Here is a 25,246-nt window from a genome sequence, read left to right as displayed (position 1 = left end):
AATAGCATCCACTAAATTGACCTCCCTTTGAGGATTAGGCCGAAACCAGTTCCAGACGGTCTTATAACAAGGAGTTGGCTGCAACGCAGATACATATTAATATTGAGTTTTATTTAAATGAGATGGTTGGATAACGTCAAGCGGAACGCAGAGAGGCTGGGTGTAACTGACTGAAGAGAGAGAGCTCGGAATAGAGATGGTTGTGTAATCGACCTTGGACTTGAATGGTCTATATATTATTATATATATATAGTCATATGGCGATATTAAATATTGACACTCCCTCTAGCTAGATCCTGGGTGAGGATACTCCGGGAGTTTTTCATTTTGGGTTTGTGGTGAAGGAGACTTTGAGAGACAAATGAATTAAGTATGGCATCGTGTAATAGCATGTATAACACATATATTGGAAGTACTCGTCCGCGCAGACACCTTAATTCATTTAAACTGTTTTAAACAAGGGAAACAGGTGTTATTAATTATGATCGATCATTTCGGTTACAGTAACAGAATGATTATTATTACGTATAAGGAAAAATACCCATGAGCGATTGTTCGCTACCGGGTTTTTAAGGGTGCTGAATCGAGCCAGTGGTCATGTACTCCGGATTCAGAATTAGAAACCCGTCATACGTAATATGCATTTATTACGTGTGTCTGTTCATATTAGGTTTTCGGGGGGGAATTCAGGAATACATAAATGCAGTGTCTTTAACTTGGTATCAAAATATAATATATAAATCGTTCTTTGCTGTCAAGTTCTTCTTTATTGATTCCGCTACCCCACAGTTATAATAATAAAGCGGAACATACAGCCCCTTGATATTATATTAATTTGGTAGGTAGGTATGTAAATTCAGAGTACGACAGTCTGTGCGGTTCTTAGTGAAAGAAATGATTTTAGAATTTGTTTATTGAATGAATCAACCGTTTACGTTATATTCTGTAAACTTTACAGAATATAATGTAGATAAACGGATCTGTTGCAATATATGAATAAAATGGCCGCCGGAACACAGCTGAGGAGATATTTCTCACCACTGGTGTTCAATTTCAATTTATTTATTTATTTTCAACATATTGTGGACATTACAAATTATAAGTTTAAGACGTTCACAACATGACATGAAACATTATTATGAAGAAAAGAAAAGTAATAGAAGCGATAAAAATGAAAATATAAAAAGACAACATAATAATATAAACATACAATAGCAGTGACAACACTGACAATACAATTATACATCTATAGAAGTTCAAAGAAGTACACGGAGTGTTTCTGACATTGATGGTACAACTGGTTTAAATTAGATATTTACTGCCAGCGGTATGTACACTATTATAACTTTTGTTTCGCTATGTTCATTTCTTCAATTGTTATAAGCGATTCTGATTGGTTGGTGGTTGACGCTAGTAGTGCATTTATAAATAAAATATATATTTTTTAAATCCTACCCTCAGCCACTTTTTAAAAAGCACATTTTTAAATATTTTACTGTTGAGGTAGGTAATGGAAGTACCAAATTTTACCGCTCTAACTAAAAAATATTTATCGTAATCTGCTCGGAATTGAACTGACAAATGGCCTCTCTCGCATTTTTACCCCCAGTTTACTGCATAATATGAATTTATCTGTTTAAGAGGCCATCCATGGACTGAAACCGTATGCGGTTTAGATCCGTGTGTCATACTAAACTTATGATTTTTGATCATGAAAATATATTTTCACTAAATTTGTAAGTTTAAGTGTATGGTATGAACGGATACGATCAGATGCTTATAATATACTTTGTGGAAATATATTTCCATGACCAGAAAAGATAAGCTTATTATAAGCACATGGTTCGAAACCGCATACGGTTTCAGTTCATGGATGGCCTATAAGTTAAAAATATTAACGATATGATTTTCTGTATTCACGTTGTTCAAAATTATTATGTGTAACATGATATTAATGAAGACGTTCAGGATCGTGCCCCGGCTTGGAAATGGTCCTACAGCCTACTTTGTCGAATGCAAAGATGCACCTAGTTTTATGTCAAAAATACAATTTATAATTTATAATTACAGTTAAAATTTAAAATGGTAATAATAAATTAGAGTAATAGAGTAATAAAAATATAATGCAGTGATTGTCGTAAGTGTAACATACACTAAATCGATCATAATGGTATATACCTACATATTATTATCTAGTAATGTCTATGCGAGTAGTAGGCAAATCAAACTCAGTATTTCATTTACTTTGAATGGTCTGAATCAATACCGAGCTTTCGATTAAGCTAGAGCTTTTTGTATAGTGCCTGCCCGTCGACACTGTGCAGCAAGAAATTTTGACAATACTGCAGTCATTTGTTGTCGGATATCTGGGAGCTTATATGCGACTCACTGTGCATTGGCTTTGTCGATGTACTCAAACAAAAACGATAGATGTCGGAGTTTTGTATCAGATTTAAATCACTTATTCCAGGTATGCTCAACTGTCCAACTTTCAACAAGTAGGCAGCGGTCTACTATTCGTTATCAAAACAAGCAATGATTTATCACACTCTCCCGTTTTCATTTTTCAACTTGAACAAACGAATTATATTACACTGAACTCCCAATTTACACGGTACATACATTCCACGCGATACCGTGTTAAAAAAAACGTCTAAAAAAAGTATACATCATCATTATCATCAGGGGCGCGACAACCCGGTGTGGGTCCTGGCCTCCTCCAACAGCTCCCTACACCTGTCCCTATCCAGTGTGGCCGCAAAGTATATTAAAGTATACACAATACTTTAAACAATTAAAGATAACAAAAATTATTCACTATGTTTTAACACATTCTGGCCAAATTGGTCTCCAACATGCATTCAGAGTTGATGAATTTACACCGTGTTATTTCGAAATCGTGTAAAAAGGGTGTTCAGTGTATTTGGGTGAGGACAACTAAAAACTGTTTTTCACCACATCAAAGAAATACAGACCTACTCAATATCTGATTTGTTGTGAGAATGATAAGTTTTGGTATTCTATTGGGCTCGCATCTGCAATCTATTCTCGTAGGTACCGTTCAAAGAGCCTATTGCGCGGCGCTCTGTGGCAGGCGGGAAGTGATGAAATACGACGAGGTCACGTGATCTTCCTTATGGTTAATTTTTAAACGACATTCACGTTAATTAATTAAGGAAATAAAAATAGGAATGATTAATGCTTTACCTTTAAAAGCTCAGTGTTAATCATAATATTATATTACAACGGAATGTTGGAATTAGAACGTTGGAGCGGAGCTCGGCAGGAGCACGGAGCAGTGGAGCAATGGGGTTTTACCCGGTACACCGAAAATTTGTAGTGCTCCACTGCTACGGATCTTGTTTTTTAAATTAAATTTTCGTCCTAAAATCCAATGAAAATATTATATTTGACATTTTGCAACACTGGAATTATTTGAAATACGACAACACTGCCGAGTGATACATAATCTCACTTTTTTAACAGAAGAGGCAGATAATTAAAGACTATTTGCTGTCGGAAATTTTGTTTAATAGAATTAATAATGAAAAGGACAAATTATATACCTTATTTCAAAACTACTTATTTCATTAATTTTTTAACATTTGGGATCAACCGATTAACCTGCTCTCCATACGACATTTTCGCAAATGCATCAAAGTGGGACTCGGTTGATATCAAAGCTACGTGGTCAATTGGACCCGTGTGTGGGCAGATCCTGGCAAATAATGAGCGGACAATGATTGTCCCAGATAACATGTTCTTATTATGGGATTATCCCAGATAACATGTTCAACGTCTTGGTGGTCATTCTCTATTAAGCGAAACCCGTGCAGTTTCGCGGCGAAATATGAGTTTTAAGCTGTGTGCTATTCCAGATAACAATATGTTCAACGTCTTGGTGGTCATGCCCGCAGGTGCAAGTGTGTCCATTCTCTATTAAGCGAAACTAGTGCAGTTTCGCGTGTGGACAGATCCTGTAAAATAATGAGTGGACAATGATTGTCCCAGATAACATGTTCAACGTCCTGGTGGTCATGCCCGTCGGTAGGTCCAAATAGGTCCATTTTATATCAAGCGAAACCCTTGCAGATTCGCAGAGCAATATGAGTTTTAAGCTGTGTGCTACGCCAGATTTAACGCCATAAGCTGGATGCCTATTCAAAAATGCCAGGTGTAAAAAGAAACTCTAAGTTGGTAACGCTAGCCACAAGGTTGAACTTGGTGTCTGAAAATATTATGTTTACATGTTTGCTGCACATTTTTTTGCAATCCGATTATAAATATGAATTAAAAAGATTAGGGAGTGACCGAGTAGTCATGTTTAGCACGATTTAAACGTTTTGGCATATATGACGTCAGCGGGGTCTAATGTTATTCAATTTTGACCGTCATTAGGTAAAATGCGTCCTGAAAATTACTTTTTTTTACTACTAAAGAAAATGTAATTTTATCGCGGAAATAAAGCTTCTGAATTGTTAATGCTTTATGCTACGAACAAAAGTAAGTAGCTACCCTCGAGATCCCTAATGCTTTGACCTGGATTAAGCTCCCGATTAAAATACAAAGAACACAATGAAATAATAAATAATAAAATTATTATAGTCATACTATATTGAAGACGCCGTAACGACAAACTGCCCAGAAATACGAGTGCCGGCTATTGTATCATTAAAGAAAATTTTTTGATTGAAAATTTCAATTTTATTTTTTTCTTTGTAAATATTTCCCATGGGTCAACTTTTAAAACGGAAAAGCCAAATATTGGTAGGACAACAATTTTATAAATTATAAATAAAATATGCACAAAAAACACGAGAAAACTTTAGAACTAATTAATATAAGGTTGGTATTTTGAATACATATCGACTGTGTTTAGGAAAAAGGGCGTAACCCTCAATTTTTCGAAAAGTGCTTTTTTAAGATATTAACAATGTATAAAACTAAATACACGTTCTGTAAAGAGGAAGTAAGCCGCAAATGCCCAATTATTATATAAATTCAGGTTTTAATTGAATTGAATTTAATTAAGTTTTAATTTAAGGAAAAAAGCATTTACCCATAATTTTATTGATTTTTCTGTAATAACTTATTTAATTATTAGATCGAAAAGATATTACACCAAATCATCAATTATCATGCATCCAATATCTGTGCCTATTTTTTTTTTTAATTGAACCAAAATCATTCAAAAAACGTTTTTTGGCCTTCTTGTAAAATTTGTTCTGTGAGGGTTACGCCCTTATTCCTAAACACAGTTGATATTCATATAATCTTTATTGTATTACCTCCTCTTACAAAGGCAAAAGCAGTTTTTTTTACGCCCGGTAATGTGTCAGGAGTAGATACCCAAGACTTAGGTCACCATGCTCTCAAGTGAGCTTTGACTGACTTTACTGAGTTGACTGTTAAGTTAATAAAAAGTGCAGGTAAACCAAAAAGTAGCGCATGGGGATTGCTAAATTGACTCCAGATTACTGAACTTCTCAGCTTTTAACCGAAAGTGGTAGATTTGCTTCAAAGTTCTTAACCTAATAGAATCTCTGACGTTATAATGTGCCGATTACACCCTAAAGGTATGTCTGTTGAAAATTATAGATTTTTAAGTCAGCTCGACCCTCAGTTATCCGTCGATGACATTGAGCTACTTTACAAGCTGCTTGTTGGAAGAAATTTGGTTGAAATTGAATTTAAAAGTGGGCGAGTCAGCTAGTGCGATTGTGATGATGACAAAACTATCCACTCGCTCAGAAGCCACAAGCTAGCGACTATTTTGACAGGACGTAGTTCGTTTTTTAGCGGGCGGTCGCCACTATCGCTCTACTGCGCAGACACAGATTGGCCCACACGCTAGCGAGTAGCGTGTGAAAGTAGCCCGGCTTTCAACTTTTGTCGGTAGATTGTTTACAATCTGCTTTTTAGCTTGTTCGATGATGACACTAGGCGAGTTCACAAGCAGATTGTAAATTCGCCAACAAGCAGTTTGTAAAGTAGCTCAATGTCATCGAGCTTTTAGACCGGTCGGCAATTGTGATTTGGTATCTACAAGCAAAAATTTCTTAACTTTCAAAAAGTTTGTGGCATTTTACTGTGAGCGAGAAAGTTTTTTCTTATCGAGGGTTAAATGTATAAAGTTTATTACGTCACGGTATACACCCGAATTTCGGGTGCGGAGATATGGCGGACGGTGAATGGGAAAGCAAGTTGTGTATTAGTATCCAATATTAAAAGATGTGCATTCGTGACGTTACCAGTTTTCCTCTTTCTTTCAACATCAGAAAAATACTCACAATACTTGTCTAGATTTTGGGGTGTAAAGGGAGAAAAAGTCAAACATCCAGATACTCCAGATGAAAGAAGGCTCCCAAAAATATATTTGAGATGTAGTATATAGTATTTTTTATTATTTTTCGACGTAGGCCAGATAAACTGGAGAGAATGTTGGTAGGTTTGGATAGCCTATAGGTAAAGCATAACAAAGGAAAAGCGTCGGCTTGCCGGAGCGACCAAGTGAATGAGCTTACTGAAAGCAGTCTTCACTAAATCCTGTACAAAGCTGAGGACTGCGGAAGGTTTAGGTCGCTGCATTTTAGCATGATCATGATCCTAAGCCAAAAAAGACCGAGATAAGAAATGTAAATAAAAAGATAATTGACAGATAATGAAAAAGATAGTTGAAAAGTTGATTGAATTTTTAAAAGTCTGCAATCATTTCAGTCAGTCAAGAATTAAATCAGGGATCTCTCGATTGCTATGTCAAGTTTTTATCAACCCAGCTACTTCAGCTTCGCTTCATTCGAGATATTTCAAGTTGGTTTTAATATTGTGTTGAAAATTCGCATTTCCCAACAACTGGCGTAGAGATTAGACTAGGAGAAAACTATTCAGAATGTACAAATTTAATATTACCCACTGTTGTACACATGTTTGTATTTTCTGGTTTTCGACTATTACTATATGTACTCACATACAGTGGCGGCTCGGCGACTTTCTAGGTGGTGGGATTTAGCCATTAATTATTAAATAATATACACACCTACTTGCTTTCTCATATTATAATTATATACCAAGCTACTTATAATAATATGATTTTATTAATGGGAAATGAGTAATTTTTCATAACAAATAAAAATAATAAAAAAAATAAAAAATAATATGATTTAATATGATCGTTACTTAATCACATCTGAAAAACGTGCTTAAAATATTAACTTAATTTATAATAATGACTATTATAGACTTATTATTATCAGTTTTGAACAACGATATACAGCGAGATTTTTTTACTCACCACGGGGTTATTTGAATCGCTCCCCAGTATGAATTCAAATCCTTTGTCGAACGAGATTTGTACTGCGGCGACGGGATGGGACCGAGTCATCGACGATCTGCGAAAAATTACGGCATAGCTTTCTTAATTAATTGTACATAGGTGTCCCCGTGAAATAGAACGTATTTAATTTAAATAGTTATTTTAATATCGCGTAATCATCATTATGTTATTACATAATTTACAATCATTGCTTTATTTATTTGCATACCTAATAATAAATATCTCTTTAACGAGCTACAGGTTTAGACGGACAAAATAAATAGTTAATATAATTATGTCATTGGGTAAGTATATTATGACAATAATAAAAATATCAGACATGGAATGTACCATCCCCACATAGGGATATTGGGATGGTCCCTGCGAACCCTTAAGGTAGAGTCGCCTCTGCTCACATATATGTTTCTCAACTAAAACTAAAAAATACACCCCTTATAATCATCGTTAGAAACCACTCTCCAAATCGGCACATTTTCAATTTCATTTGGCTCAACAATCCTTTTGGATCTAGGAAACCTGACGAACAGGTTTCGTAGCAGATTTTTTTTTAACGAGAAATGGATATCACCTAATTGGTTAACCTATTGGGTCCACGTTCAAATACGCGCGTTAACATGATCTTACTCCTTACTTCATTTATCGTTTGTCAATTTATGGCTATGGCCGTATGTTGTAGCTTAACCACTGGAAAATGCCAATAGAAATATCGTATTTCAAAAAATTACTACCTTATTCTTAGGTCAATAATTATTATAAAGCAAACATTATTCGTAAGATGTTTATCATAGTTCAATGGTCAAATACATAGCTTATAATTAGTATATTTAGAATTATCTTCAAATGTGTTAATCGTGCTCATTTTTTGAATAATAAAATGCCTAATTCATGTCAAATTTGGGATCACAAAGATTATAAAATATATTTTATTATCGCAAATATGTCACTATATAATGTTAACATTAATTTTACTAATGGTTTCGTAAATGAGTTTAAAAATTAATAAACCTAAAAAATCTTAACACCACTGCACATGGACGTACTGAAATATGACTATATTCTAAAACATTAGAGCGAGATGTTTAAAAGAATACTATTTTATGTAATAAAAATACTTTATACAGTCATCAAACGTATAAAATAAATATAAAAGATAATAAGGCTTCAAAATTATATAAATAGATTATCTACAACATTTAAGGAATGTCCAGGGTTATGATCTGAAAATACCATAAAACTCCATTTTGACCTACGCTGAGCATGTGGGCCGTTAATATATCTGACTGTCCATGCTCTGGGTCCAAACACACATTGAAAAACCATATTAACTATGTTCAATAACCTTAATATTAAAGGCCCGTTGGGTTTTTCCGATGTAGACCCAATCACACCAATTGCATGCGAAATCATAAATTTCCCCGTAAATATTAATCTAAATGTATTTTTTTATCTTTACTATGAGTCTCTAAAGAAAGATATTAAGATAGGCGTATTTAAAAATTACTGGTCTTTGGTTAGGAGGCTAGAGTAAGGCGGGTTTTAATTATTATCAAAAGTTTGTTGTCAAGAACGGTGCTTATTTTAAGATCAAGGTTAAAGATACAAAGTCGTGTAATCCATTTAGGTAACTGGCCAAGTTTAATTAATGATGTGCTTTTCAGATCGTATTGGTTGATAGTTACCGCCTGCCTGATTGGAATTTACACGGAATGCAATCGGTTACATAATATTATTAAATATAATTTATACATACACAAATTAAACCAACTATATATACGTATCTAGTAATTCAGCTTATTTAACTAACAGATTTTTTTTCGAAACCTCCTTAAATGTAGATGTAGTACGTGTATTTCATTACTTAGTATGTTATTCAAAAAAATCTTTTACTAATCACGGAATTGACCTAATGGTGGCCATTTGCAAACATGCAAAATAAAATAAGCCTTTTATTCAAAGGCAGTTGCTTAGGGTTGACCAGGGAACTCAGAAATAATGGGAACTGAAATACACAACGGGTAAGGCGATAGCAGGTAACCGACTCGAGTAAGGATGAATCCGGGTTAAACTTACACACGTGTCTAGAATACGTTTAACGTCGAATACTGAAAACTTCTCTCGGTTTATGCATTTACGCTCATTTAATGTTGGTGTATTACACACACTATTGCACGTGCATAATGCGTGCTTCATTTTCGTAGGACACTCACACATTCAAAAGCCTGCTTCACCATGCGACGTATTGAATATAGCCTATTGGTATTCTATTTATTATCTGTTCTGTGGGGTTGACCGTTTGACATTCTTCGAGCGACTGCAGTGCTACCAATGTAAAATAAGCATAAACGCTATATAGTGATCTGCGCACGTCCCAAATGCAATTTTCTCTAATAGTGTTCTATCGATAATGAAAAATCGCCAACTAAGTCGATTTAATTACACAGTTAATTAATGCTTTGCCAATAACAGTTAATTTAACCTGCATGTATCATTTTGTACAAGTAATTTTAAATTACCGACAGCCTAATTATTTATTAACACGCGTGCCTGTTGAATATTAAACATTATCATTCTAAATTAAAACTAAACAAACTATTTTACTACAGGATTATAAAATATATATACTACTGAACGTTTTTCTCAATAAGTAAATACAATTATGACACGAGCTGTATTGCATGTTGGACCATCTTGATATAACTACATATCGTCAAGATCAAAATCATCTAATTGATGCCAGAAAAAATCAGTAATCATGTTTCTGTAGCGTTCTCCATTGACAGTAACTGCATTGCCATTTTCGTTAAAAAAAAACACCTTCAGGTCTTAAACTACACCAAATTGTTAATTTTTGTAGATGTAAATGTGTTTTAAGAATAGCATGTGGCATTTATTTGTTTAAATACGACAATAGTTGTGCTTATTTAATAGTTAAATGGCTTCCATTTAACCAAAAATGAGCTTCATTGCTGAAGATGATTTTTTCATGAAATTATGTCTGTTTCAAGTTGCTCTAAAGCCCAATCAGCAAAATTTAGAGGCTCCAAATAGTCATTCGGCTTAAGATCTTGTATTAACTGTATTCTATACGCCTTGTAATGCAAATCTTTATGAAGACTATTTTGTGTAGTTAGAGTTGGGTATTTCGCGAGAAAATCTCAATCTCGAGATTCGGGATTTCCAGAAAAGAATTCTCGAGTATTCTGGAGATATCGGGAAATTTAAAAAAACCTGTAAAAATCCTAAGATCAGTGTAAAAACAGACAAATTCCAAAAAATATGTTTTTTTATGTATCTAAGAAGACAAACAAAATAGAAGTATGAAAACAAAAATAATTCACAACATTACTAATTATTAAAATAGAATTTCAAAAAACATAGATTGTCACTCGCTGCGTCTGACAATCGCGTACGCTTTGAGATACAAAACTCCCTGATGTTGCAAAAATTGCGCTCATTTTGAGTCGACGTTGGCTTAATTTTGTTAAATGCCCCGATCAGTCTTTGAACGTTTTGTGTTTCCTGTCCACTTTTTCATATAGAAAATCGTTTTTTCAATTAATATTTGATACTTAAGAAATCCTGAATCCCGAGAAAAGATTTTCGATATCCGGGATTTCTAGAAATGTTAAAAATTTCAATTCTCGAGATTCGGGATGGAAAATCTCGAAAATTTCTCGAGAATTAAAGTTAAGTAAAGAGAGAAGTAAAGAGAAAGAAAGTCCAAGTTCTTGAGAATGACGTGTAATTGATTATTCTGGATTTTAATTCACACTTTGATTCACAACATCGATATTTTCAGCAGTAAATTTACGTTTTTCACGGGTTGGATTCTTAACATCACAAACATTACCATTTTCCAAATAAATTACCAATAGGCTCTGTGAATCGATTATTCTGACCATAAATTTCACGTAATGCCCGAAGTTGCTCGAATAAATTCATTATTGTTGAAATAAGCTTTAACAGTTTGAATTCTAATGGATTTAAGTTTTGTATTATTCCATTTGAGTCGTTCTTTGGGACCCGGGTTTCGCCTTTCGGCATCTTCAGGCACTATGCGATAAAGTTTTTGCCTACTTTATTGTATTAATTTATTATATAAGTTAGAATTAATTGTATTCGTTGACAGTGTGTATTTATCTTTTGGTGAGGACACATAGTGCCTGAAGATGAAAGGCAAAACCCGGGTCGCAAAGAATGACTCAATTAGAATAGTACAAAAGTTAAATCTATTAGAATTTAAATTCAAATTCCATCAAGTGCCTTCGTTCGTTAGCATTAATATTTAGCAGTTTGTATACACCGTAAAACTGTGTATCTTTTACATGATGATTTGCCAAACAATATTGCACACGACGTTTTAAAAATTCATAGTAATAATTTGATAATTAAAAAATTAATTAATTATAATAAAGTATAAATAAATTAATTTTACTACCACTTCACAATATTTGGTTAATAAGTAGGAATATAATTTAATATTATTAGCAATGATCAGGGTGACGTGATTTTAAATATAAAGTAAGGTTACCCGTTTTTTCTATTAATTCTCGGTAGAAATACATTGTTTTAACCTTCCCTTTATGATTCTAATAAATTCCGTCCGTTCAGGTGATATCACCGAGATTGACAATATAAATATATAAAAGAAAAGTGCAGATAAGTCTAATAAGGTTCCATCGTTATTATTTACTGATTAAAAAGGCAACAGATAAGTCAAAATACTAACCTGATCTCACGCCTTATGTTCATATTATGTCTTTCTCACAATTATGTATCTCTTTGTCGAGTATACTTTTATATCTATTTATGTGAATTTATAATTTAAGATAAGTAAATGAAATTTGACGGATATATATCAGTTATATGTATTTACTGGATAATGCTATTGATTTTTAAAATAATAATATTTTACTTAGATGAACTATTAATGATTCTAGGAATAACCGAAATATAAGGATGACGATGTGCATATTATATGAAATATTTGTGGCTTAATGGACTGGGTAACCTAAGGTGACATTACAGTAACGGGAATGTTAATAAAAATAAAATACAATTAGTAAGTACTATATATGTATATATATATTTATATATATTTAAAACGTTATACCTATCGTATAAACCGTGCTCGTCGTAGGTCAAAATTGAGTTTTTATCGTATTTTCAAACCATGATCCTGGACACTCCTTAAACGTTGTAGATAATCTATTTATATAATTTTGAAGCCTTATTATCTTTTATAGTTATTTTAAACATTTGATGCCTGCATAAAGTATTTTTGTTACATAAAATAGTATTCTTTTATACCTCTCGCTCTAATGTTTTAGAATATAGTCATATTTCGGTACATAACTGTGCAGTGGTGTTAAGATTTTTTACATTTATTAATTTTTAAACGCATTTATAACACCAATAGTATAATTTATTACGAGATAATTTTTGTAAAATATTCACGATAAAAAATTATATTGATAATCTCTGTGATCCCAAATTTGACAAGAATTAGGCATTTGATTATTAAAAAAATCGGCAAGATTAACACATTTGAAGATGATTCTAAAGATATTTATTATAAGCTATGTCTTTGACCATTCAAGTGTGATAACATCTTATGAATAATGATTGCTTTATAATAATTATTGACCTAAGAATAAGGTAGTGTTTTTTTGAAATACGCACTTTCTTTTGTCATTCCCTAGTGGTTAAGCTACAACATACGGCCGTAGCCATAAATTGATAAACTATAATAAAAGTAGGGAGTAAAATGATATTGACGCGCGTGTTTGAACATGTACCGTTTAAAAAAGTAAAAAAAAATCGGTTAGGTTTCAATATAATTTTTTATCGTGAATATTTTACAAAAATTATCTCGTAATAAATTATAATAATGGTTTTATAAATGCGTTTAAAAATTAATACATGTAAAAAATCTTAACACCACTGCACAGTTATGTACCGAAATATGACTATATTCTAAAACATTAGAGCGAGAGGTTTAAAAGAATACTATTTTATGTAACAAAAATACTTTATGCAGTCATCAAATGTTTAAAATAACTGTAAAGGATAATAAGGCTTCAAAATTATATAAATAGATTATCTACAACGTTTAAGGAGTGTCCAGGATCATGGTTTGAAAATACAATAAAAACTCAATTTTGACCTTCGACGAGCACATCCCCCCTTAACAATTATTTTGCGTTCCCATTGTATTATTAAATAAATATTAATTTTCTCATTTAATGTAATAGATTCATTTGCAGAGCAGTGGAAAAAGCTGCCACTTGGGAGTGAACTAATAGTGGATTGATGGATAAAAAAATAAATGCACTTAATCGTTGCCTGGTTTAGGGTATATCGATAAAAATTATATTCAAATTAATGCGTAAACTGTTCGAATCATTAAAAAAAACAATAGTGTTGCTGGCTAAAGTAATTTTCTAAAAATCAATAGATTTTAGATTTAATAAGCACAAAAACCACGGCATTTTCCACTCAGTAGCACGCGTGTCATAGGGTTGCATCCCCTGTTCTAGGGAAAAGTTCTTGACAATAGTTTCTAAACCATTTCTACAATATGTAGCGATTATTGTGCACGTTTGGTCACCCGCTGAGCTCATCCCCATGCCCTGAATTAATAACGTGCACCCTATAATATGTTAGCAGTTATCTTCCACCTTTCACGCAATTACTACCGACTGTATTTGATGTAATATCTTTTAAATTCCTTTCTGCTACTTTGAACAATAAACAATGATAATAATATATCACAACGTTGAGGCCTTCAAAAACTGGCTGTATAAACTAACCGCGATTTTCTTTAAAGCATATTATGACGCATCGATTCGTCAGGGGTCTATAATACAACCACTCAAACAGATATCAAAGTAGCACTCGTTTTATGTTAGGAATCCCTGTTTTATTTATTCACTGATAATATTTTTATTGGACCAGGAAACCGAGGCACACAAAGCTATTCACATACTCAAAGAGATAGTCGTTGATTTGGAGGTCAGGGAGAATATGTGCTTGATCGATCAGAACTGGCATATACTTAGTTCTTTTTACATCCTCATAGATGTGGGTAATATAATTCATAATTATTGAATTAGTATCGGCTTAGTAATATAATTACGCAATGTTTTTTTTTCAAAATTTTACGATTGTACCTAAATACGGAAACGCCAGACAGTGACTAAAATACTTTATTTAATATGTATAGAAAGAATATTGTATATAAGTATTTTAGATGTGGTAAGCCAATTAATTAATATATCGGAGATGGCGCGTTTTAAGGATGTACGTCAGTTATATCGGACAATATATACATAGTTTTTTATGCCACTTATGACATAATGTATGAAAATCCTAGCACACCTTAGTCAATGTAATCGTCAATGTAAGAGAAGCTATGTATGGTACATAAACACAGGATATCACTTAAATAATTAGTTGTTCATGTTTCTAGGTAATATATATATCTAATATATAAAAATTAATATTTGTGTGTTTGTTTGTTCGTATTTAATGCGCAGCCATACCGTTCATCCGATTGCGATAAAACTTTGTAAACTTATTGCTTGCACTTGCGGGAAGAGTATAGGCTATACTAATATATAAAAATGAATGTCTGTCTGTCTGTATGTCTGTGTGTCTGTCCCTTATGCGTTCCTATACCATTCATCCGATTGCAATGAAATTTTGGTAAGTGGTTGTATGCACACCCATGAAGGTTTCTGAATTATAAAAATCATCATCTTCTTCTTCTTCTTCATTATATTTTCTTTTATTCGTATGGTTCCTATACCATTCATCCGATTGCAATGAAATTTTGGTAAGTGGTTGTATGCACACCCATGAAGGTTTTTGAATTAGAAAAATCATCATCCTCTTCTTCTTCTTCATTCTATCGTCTTTTATTCGTATGGTCCCTATACCATTCATCCGATTGCAATGAAACCTTCGTCAGTTGTTGTGGTAACACCCGCAATGGTTTTTGAATTAATACAACCATCTTCTTCTTCTTCTTCTATTCTATATTCTTCTATTCGTATGCGTTCCTATTCCATTCATCCGATTGCAATAAAATTTTCGTCAGTAATTGTGCCAACACCCGCGAAGGTTTCTGAATTAGCACAACCATCTTCTTCTTCTTCTTCTTCTTCTTCATTTTATCTTCTTTTATTCGTATGGTCCCTATACCATTCATCCGATTGCGATGAAACCTTCGTCAGTTGTTGTGGTAACACCCGCAATGGTTTTTGAATTAGTACAACTATCTTCTTCTTCTTCTATTCTATATTCTTCTATTCATATTCGTTTCTATTCTATTCATCCGATTGCAATAAAATTTTCATCAGTAATTGTGCCAACACCCGCGAAGGTTTCTGAATTAGTACAACCATCTTCTTCTTCTATTCTATCTTCTATTCGTATGCGTTCCTATACCATTCATACGATTGCAATGAAGTGTTGTGAAGATTCGCACGCCTGCGAAGGTTTCTGAATTAGTACAACCATCATCTTATTCTTCTATTCGAATGCGTTCTTATGCCATTCATCCGATTGTGATGAAATTTTGACCAGTTGTTGTGCGCACGCCCGCAAAGGTTTTTGAATTAGTACAACCATCTTTTTCTTCTTCTATTTGTATGCGTTCTTATGCCATTCATCCGATTGTGATTAAATTTTGACCAGTTGTTGTGCGCACGCCCGCAAAGGTTTTTGAATTAGTACAACCATCGTCTTCTTCTTCTATTCGTATGCGTTCCTATACCATTAATCCGATTGCAATGAAACTTTGGTGAGTTGTCATGCGCATGCCCACGAAGATTTCAGAATTAGAAAATCATCTTCTTCTACTATTCGTATGCGTTCCTATACCATTCATCCGATTGCGATGAAACTTTTGTCAGTTGTGTGCGCACACCTGCGAAGGTTTCTAAATTATTATTATATAACATACAAAGTTTGTTGTTTGTTTGTTCCATCCAATTTTGATTTTTTTTTTACTACATATTAATAACATTAATAACGTTTTCATATTTTGGATTCGATTTTAATTTAGTGTTCCTATGTTTGACCTTTACTCCTATTAGAATTATTTTCATATTGCCATATTGTATTACACAGATATTTTAATATTAAAAAAATAATTTCCTCTTATTATTTTTCAAATATCTAAGATAAATATAACCACGAAGCGACCCTGTGCGAAGCCGGGTACTTCAGCTAGTATATATATAAATTTTAAACTTTAATAAGTAATGCGACCAATATAGTAGGTAATGTACCAGTAATTTTTAAAACTTCACATTTTTCGTAAGTTACAGTAAAAAGTTTCACACAATTCTCACAGGTGCCGATATACCCGTTTTTAATAAATAAGCAAAAAGCAAGCAGGCCAATCAACGGAAACCAACCTGATGGTATTCACTGATTATGTGTCGTCAGTACTAGATAGAGACAGCCAGGTTGACTGTTCTTACAATGATTTCTCGAAGGAATTTGACAGGGTCGATCACGATATTCTAATGGAAAAACTCCAACTTATTGGATTGTCGGATCGATTTTTGAAGCTATTCGGGAGTTATTTTAGGACCGTCAACAATACGTTTCGTACGCCCTATATCAGTCACAGACCTTTTACACATTTTCTGGTGTCCCCCAGGGCTCAAACTTAGGGCTATTGCTGTTCACGTTTTTTATAAATGACATAGCATTGGTAAATGTTTTTGTTGTTTGCTGACGACTTCAAACTTTTCATGGAAGTTGTCACCTTCGACGATTGTCGTCAACTCCAACTTGATAGAGATAATTTATATTAGATTGGGGCAGGCGTAACAAACTGGACTTCAATATTGATAAATGCAATGTTTTATCGTTTGCTAAAGCCTCACGAGTATTGTTTTTTCAGTACTCGATGCATAGCAGAGTTCTCTCGCGAATATCATCTGTAAGAGATCTTGGAATTACTTTTGACGGTAAACTGACGTTTAGTGGTCATATAGATACCATTTGTAAAAAGGCGCTAAAGATGTTGGGCTTTGTCTTGCGTACGTCCCGGGTCTTTTCGGATGTTACGGTACTAAAAATTCTCTATATCTCCTTAGTTAGAAGCAGACTTGAGAGTGGGTCTATCGTTTGGGGCCCACATCAGTTAAAGTACGGCCTTATGTAGGAAAGAGTCCAAAAGAAATTTTTAAGACTCCTTTACTTTTGGCTGTATGGCTATTATCCGTGGCTCTATCCGACTGATTTTCTCTTAGGGATGCTTACATACTGTAGCTTAAAATTTAGAAGGGATCTTTATTTAGCTACATGTTTTTTCAGACTTATACGCGGCGTAAATGTGAACTCTGCCATTCTTGCTGGTGTTGGCTTGTGTGTCTCTGATAATTACCTTAAGAATCGAGGGCGTCCGTTGTTTGTTCTCCCACGATGCAGAACTAACCTGCCATTAGTAATGCCAATTGGGAGATAATGAAATCGCTTCGGATATTGATATATTCCACTTACGTGAGGGTGATTTTAAATGGACGTTGTCTTATAAGTTTTTAAGATAGGGTCTATCAAAGTTCACTCTGTGTGCTTCCATCTACTTTTATTTTGTTACTTATTTTATTTATTTTCTTATTTTATGTCTTATTTTATTACTTATTCTCTGTATTTTTATTTTAAAAAAACACTTATTTTATGTCATGTCGTGAACGCTTTGAATTTATAATTTGTTATGTTCATTATATGTAAAATAAATAAATTTGATTTGATTTGAAAATTTGATTTGATTTGATTTGACAATTATGAAGATTACTGATCGCACTTCGATTAAGATTGATACTATAACAGGTACAATAGTTATCAGTGCAGGGTACCACGCGGTGAGATATGCTCAGTCCGGGAAGTTATGATAGAGTCCTTTCCTTTCCAATCAATTATAATCCGCTATTTATTGACGTACGCACTGTTGTATAATATGAATAATGTTGAAGTATGAATATTCAATTTAATTAAGTTTGTTAAAAAGTTTGCTATCCATGTTAAAACAGTTTTCAAAATATCCGTATGTATATGGGATACGATTTCAAAATATTCCTGAACTGAGTATTCAACCCTACAATGTTCAAAACTTTTATCATAATATCTCTGCGTAGGTATAGTCGACACAATCGAGTACAATTTTAATAACAATTGCAGTAATGGACCAAACCGGACGTTGAATCTACTGAAAATTGCATTTTAATTGGTGTAAAGGGGACGCTCTATGCACAGAGAGAATTCATATACCTACGTAATGTTAATGCAGAACGAAATTTGATTTTTTTTTTAAATTGCCACAATCAATGGAAATTGTTTGCGGTGAAAATTGGTTTGATAATTTTTAATAATTGTTATTTACCAATGTTTGTATAATTATTGTCATGATTGAGGCCATAATTGAATCTCTTCGTACAATGTTGTTCATTACTGATGATGGTGACCACCGAAGTTACAGGTGTTGCCAATAAATCTTCTTCCATCTATATAATGATCCTATGCTGATCTTGTAGTTTTAATTATTACTGTCAATTCAGTCGCTTTCTTGTTTTTAAATTTCTTATTTTTACAACGTTTTTATTAGGTCGTATTCTTGTTTGTCCGGTGGTTGTTTGTCCAGTACAAATATTGCAAACGATTTTTAACTAACTTCCCGACTAGCTAGATATTTGAAACTTTTAAAATATATCAGAACACGATGCCAATGCATTCTTTAATACTTTTAGCCATCTTGAATTCATTTTCAGTTAATTCTGTTTTGTATGGAAAGTTATTTTAGAAAAATCCGTAAAAAGTAAAAGATTATTATTGGTTGCTAAGGGGGTGGTCCTAGCAACTTAATTGAGCATAATAATTCAACAGAAAAATTAAAAACGTTATATATAAAATGTTTTTTTTATCTTGTAATTATATTTATTTATTATACGCTCACGATGGCCGACCAGCTAACGCGTCTGTGTATAATGTCGTGGGTCCCAGGATCGAATCCTGGCTCTTCTTAGTATCGAACATGGTCAAGATTTAGAAAAAAGAATACGTCATACATTGCATGCGATTGGGAAATGCACCATGATACATAATAAATACACACTATAAAAATGACTTCATTACTGATACCAACCAATATAACAAGAAAGAAGAATAGAATATAATATGTTCTTATGTAAATTGTTATTATATTAAAAATTAGTTGAGAAAAGGTAATTAGTATTGGAAGACTCAAAAAGGGTTACATGAAAATTGTACGTAAGACTTTTAACCGTGGCACAGTTCGCCGTGAGCTTACTTATCGGAAAGAAATGACCGTATACTATACGGTCTCCAATTTTATTTGATTCAATATGAACTTAATTCAATTTTCATATGTGATTTTAACAAAATTCATGAATTTAAGATTGAAAACCTAACCTTAACTAACAAATAATCCAGTATATCGGCTATTTTCAAAATTTGTTTGCTGCTGGCTTCTTGTAAAGTGTAAACCAACAAGGACTGTGTTGTATTTAGACATGAATTTTATGTCAGTACTATTCGACCCAAAGAGGTTGGACGGCATTTGATACACGTTCATTATATTTCCGATACAACATTTCACGCGTGAATTGTGATACGGCGAACTGCATACGTACAAGTTTCCGGACATGCTCCAAAAGATGTTATGGAGATATTGCCATTTTTAAGTTTGACGTCTTGACAGCTGTTGACACTGAGCTTCATACAATAATACAATAATAATAATTGGTCTTTCAAACCTTCTGCTGTATAGATAATAATTTGTTAAAAAGGTTTAACAATTGAACCTAAAGATGTTGGTAAGTCTACTTACATTTTTTTCCTTGACCACATATTGAAAAATCATTAGTTACAAACTTTTCTCAGTAATATGACTACTTGGTAGTCTGATCAGATCAATTTTTTTTAGTCATATATATTTATGTACCTAAATATACAAATAATTAAATGTTTATTAACATAATAATTTATATGATTTCGACTTACCAACCTTTGACACTAACACCACATTTTATAGTAGGTATGTATAAAATTCGGAAATATTTATTCACTGGGTAGCAAACTTTTCTCTTAATTTGTAGGAATACAAATTATAATTTTTATGGTGTTTTCCCTGTCCGATTTGTATGCAAAAATGTTTTCAAATATTTAAATGACAAAGGGAATGAAGTGACTTGCAACGCTGCATTTTAAATATTTTAATGAAAACACAGGGGACATAATGAACAAAGGTAGGTATATAAATATTATTTAGGGGATGATTTAGATTTTATTAAATTATGGTTATATTAAAAATATTCAATAATATTTTGAAGAAGATTATTTTATATGTCTACTACTGAGGTTGTGGCATTTTTATTGTATTCAAAAAGTATAAAAGTATATTGTACTTCTCAATAATATAGAAAGATAAGCTCTTCTGCTCTTAAAGCATTTTCCCTGCTCTCTCGTGATATAGTTTCCAATACTAATATTCTGGAAAATTTGAATTTTTATGGACCCGTCAGTTACATGCAAGGTCGCAGCCATGATCTATTTTGGGTGAAAGCTGTTTCCTCATGTCAGGCTCATCTGGCACCAATGGCGAGGACTGTGCAGCTGATCAATGCACCCCCTAGAGATGTAGACATTTTTAGCGATGCATCATGTATTTTATTTTTAAAACTCTATTTTATTATTTAATTTGGATTTTTCTTGAATTATTGTTGTTTTTAATTCTTTTGCTATGAAATTATTTTTTGCTTTATTTTTTCTTTACTCAGTTGATTTATCTGTACTTTTTATTCTAAATGTCATGTCATGAACGTCTGGAATTAATAATTTGTTGTGTCTTTTTAAAATAAATAAATACAAATAAAATATATAAGCTAAAATCAGTAACGTTTTTCTATCAAGATTAAATTTCGCCTACTCTGCGTACACTAAGAGACTTTAAATTCGGTACACAGGACTTGGTCCGGTTACAATACATTTTCTTAAAATATGAGAATGATTTGGGGGTCTTCATACGGGGTCCTTAAAAGCAACTAACATTTTTGTTAATGATACATCATCATTATCATCATCAGCCGGGGTCAATCCACTGCTGGGTGAAGGCCTCCCCAAACTTTCTCCAGCTCTCTCGGTCCTGTGTCGTTCGCTGCCACGTATTTCCGCCGAACTTTACCAGTTCGTCAGTCCAGCGGCTTTTAGGGCGACCCTGTGGCCGTTTCGTACCCCTTGGGTACCATTGGATGACGGCATTTGTCCAGCGGCCATCTTTTCGGCGAGCAATGTGCCCCGCCCATCTCCATTTCAGATCTTTGGCAACGTCTATTACATCGCGTACTCTTGTCTGCTTCCTAACCCATTCGTTTCTCTTACGGTCCTTTTGCGTGATGCCCAACATGCACCTATCCATGCCTCGCTGTGTGACTCTTAGCCTTTGGACATCTCTCGTGTTGAGGGTCCACGTCTAGCAGCCATACGTGAGCACGGGTAGCACACATTGGTTGAACACCCTACTCTTAAGACATAATGGTAGGTCACTCTTGAAGATACTATTCAGATGTCCGAAAGCACTCCATCCCAGCTTTGTTCTTCGAGCAATTTCATCGTGCATGCTTCCGTCTATGGACACCTGCTGTCCGAGATAGACGTAGCTGCTGACTTGCTCGAGTTGGGTGCCAGAAATACAGATAATCGCAGGGTCCGAAAAACAGTTCCTCATCACTGTTGTCTTTGAGACATTTATCTTTAGACCGACCGTTTGACTGACATCCGCGATTTCTTGCATTCTATCTTGGAGGTCTTTCGGGTCTTGTGAGAATGATACATGGGTGTCGTCAATCTACTTTTCGAGATTATAGAGCATTGAATAGTACACGTCGTCGTTATGTGCGTATAGTGAAATATGTATAAATGCTCTGGTGGAAGAACGGAGGTTGGTCCGCTGAAGGTGGCCAGAGGGCGGTACCTTACTGGTTTAATAATAGATAAAAGTATTGTCACAATTTCATGTATAAAATGATATTATGCTATTTTTACAAAATAAATTCAAAAATATATGTAATTAAGGCTAATCAATTGCTGGTGGTTGTCAAACTATGGTGATTTTTTATTGCACAAAGTAGGTAATACTATTTTAATGACTTAAATTAATTCAAAAATAAAAAAAATCGGTGTGTGCATGTACGCGCGTTAGAAGTTATGCTTCTTTGGCGCAACAAAACAAAAACAAAACTTGTGATAACCTAGATTCTTCGACTAGCTCTTAATTATTTTCTTAAATTACACCCGTAAGAAAAGAAAAAGCGCCGTTGGTTTATTTCTATATACCTTAACTCTTATATTACTAGATTATATAATGGTTTCTCGTTGTTTTTATTTTTAAAGTACTAAATGTCACTCTGACGATTAATCTCAATTGGCATTATCTATTGTAGGTTAGTTCAACACCTTGGGAGAACGAACAAATGGAGTTCGCAATCTTTACACTAAGTTGGAAAAGTATGTAAAGGCAAATGTAGATCTCTCTTGAATTTTAGACTGCTAATAATATTAATTGCGGAGTTTCCATTTTCACCGTGTATAAGTCGGAAAAATATCTGGCTAAATATATATTTATGTTAAACTTCAAACTGAAGTATTTACGCATATCTAAGAGAAAGTTAGTCGGAGCAATGGATAATATCCATAGAAGTCCAAAGTAAAACAAGTCTTAATAATGTATTCTAAATCTCTTCTGAATCCTTTCCACGATAATGCAGGACACACTTTCAAGCCTGCCTAACTAATGAATTATAAAGATCTTTTAAGGTGACGCATCAGTGAAACGCCAAATAATTTTCAACTGTAGGCGCGACGAAATTTTGGACTCGCTGCCATTCAGTGAGAGAATGTCGAGCCAGAAACACGTCACTTTGCTGCGTGATGGCGACGGGTCAATTTATTCTAAAATCGTGTAAAGATGACTAAAAACGTTACCCATTTACTTTAAAAAGAAAACATGTCAATGAATATATTATTATTGTTACTAATAGAACATACGTTAAAGTGCCCACCACCACCCGTCATATATGCACAACCGTGGATATGCACGGCCGCTTTCTATGACGCTTTAAACGTGTCTGAAAGAAGTGATTTTAAGTGCTCATTCCGTCCCGAGACGGAGCCGCACGGGACTGATGCTGCAACCATGCACCGTAGTGCTGAAAGAAGAAAGTTAAGAAAGAAAATGTTTGTTTTTGGACTGGCTCGGCTGTCCGCTGACGTTAAGCGCTTTGTGTACCCGCATACTGAGTGTCACGAATTGAAATGGATGAGTCTACAGAAGAGTCGGGACTATCCCGCTCCCCATACGACGCTGCAAATTTCTCAAATGCCGCAAAGTTGGCCTCGGTTGCTACCAGATCTCCATGACCAATTGGGCCCGTGTGAGGACGGACCCTGGCAAACAGCTCTGCTCGTTCGAATTCCATAAGCGGGCAATCCCAGAGGATGTGTTCAACATCTTGGTGGTCATGCCCGCAGGTACAACCCGGCCCATCTACTATCAAGCCAAACTCGTGGAGTCTGGCGGCGAAGTTGCCATGGCCGGTGAGGAACTGGCTAATCCAGTGCGAAGGTTGGAGTCTTCTAGTTTGGTGCCTGCAGAATACGTCTGGAAAAAAACGGTAAGTGTGCCGCCCCTTGAGGGAGGCGGTCCTCCTCGCCTGCCATGCCGCAAATGCGGTCTTGTACACAATGTCACTTACAGTCTTCCTGTAAGGAACGTCCTCGGATCTCTGCGGTGGTGTCAGCTGGACACCGGCGAGTATTGTGCTGATCCCCCTCAAGAGGAGGGTGATCGATCCTCTGACTTGGACGTGCAGATCGAGGGGTAGCACCCCCGCGAGTACGGCAAGCGCGTCAGTAGAAGTTGTGCGGTAGGCTTTGGTAAGCGAGATCAGCGCAAGTCGCTGCCCGCTTAATAGTGCGCGTCTCACGAGAGTTAAGGAGTTTACCCGAGAATGCCAAATGCTGGAGGCGTAACCGGCAATTCCCATGAAAATTGCGCCGTATGCAACCTTAAGGGCTCTAGGCTTAAGTCCCCAATTGCTGCCCGCCATTCGGGCCATTCTCTGATAGGCCGAATTGGCCTTAGAGACGGCCGTCTTGGCGTGGTGAACGAAAGACAGCTTGTCATCAAGAATTACTCCCAGATACGTAACCCTTTCGGAGAAACGCACTGAGGTCTGGCCAAAACGAACCGTGGGCGGCCGTCGAGTTATGTTGACCCGAGAACTACCCCTGAGGAGGACAGCTTCCGTTTTGCTCGGGGCAAAGGTCAGCTTGTTCAGCAACCCCCAATTAAGGATTCTGCCCAAGGCGTCCGTGGCTGCACGCTCAAGTACCGGTCGGCTGGTCGCCCCAACAAGCAGGAGCAAGTCGTCGGCGTACGCAACGAGCGTGCAGCCCGGAGGCAGTGGCAGGGACAGAACGTCGTCAAACAGAATGTTCCACAGAAGGGGTCCCAGGACGGAGCCCTGGGGACACCCCATGGTGGTCCTCCTGTGAATCAGGCTGGGGCCGGAGTCGTAGGTTATCTCCCTATTGCTGAAGTAGCTTTGAACTAAGGCAAAGAGGTCCCCGGGGATCTGTTTCAGCCTAAGCTTTGCCAGAACCAAGGGCCACCACGCAGTATCAAACGCGCCCGCTATGTCGAGAAAAATCCCGGCAACGAGGTCCTTGCCAGAGCTCTCCACAGAATCGATCACAAAGCGAATCGCATCCTCGGTGGACTTTCCGGGTCTAAACCCAAATTGTCTTTGCGAGATTGGACAGTTTTCCGACAGGTGGGACTCAATCCTGCTGTTTATCAATCTTTTCAATATCTTCCCG

The sequence above is a fragment of the Rhyacophila brunnea genome, unplaced genomic scaffold (genome assembly GCF_057557595.1).
Source record: "Rhyacophila brunnea isolate RB1 unplaced genomic scaffold, BYU_Rbru_1.0 scaffold_19, whole genome shotgun sequence".
Lineage (NCBI taxonomy): Eukaryota > Metazoa > Arthropoda > Insecta > Trichoptera > Rhyacophilidae > Rhyacophila > Rhyacophila brunnea.
The sequence above is the reverse complement of the archived record's forward strand: the minus strand, read 5'-3'. Positions refer to the sequence as shown.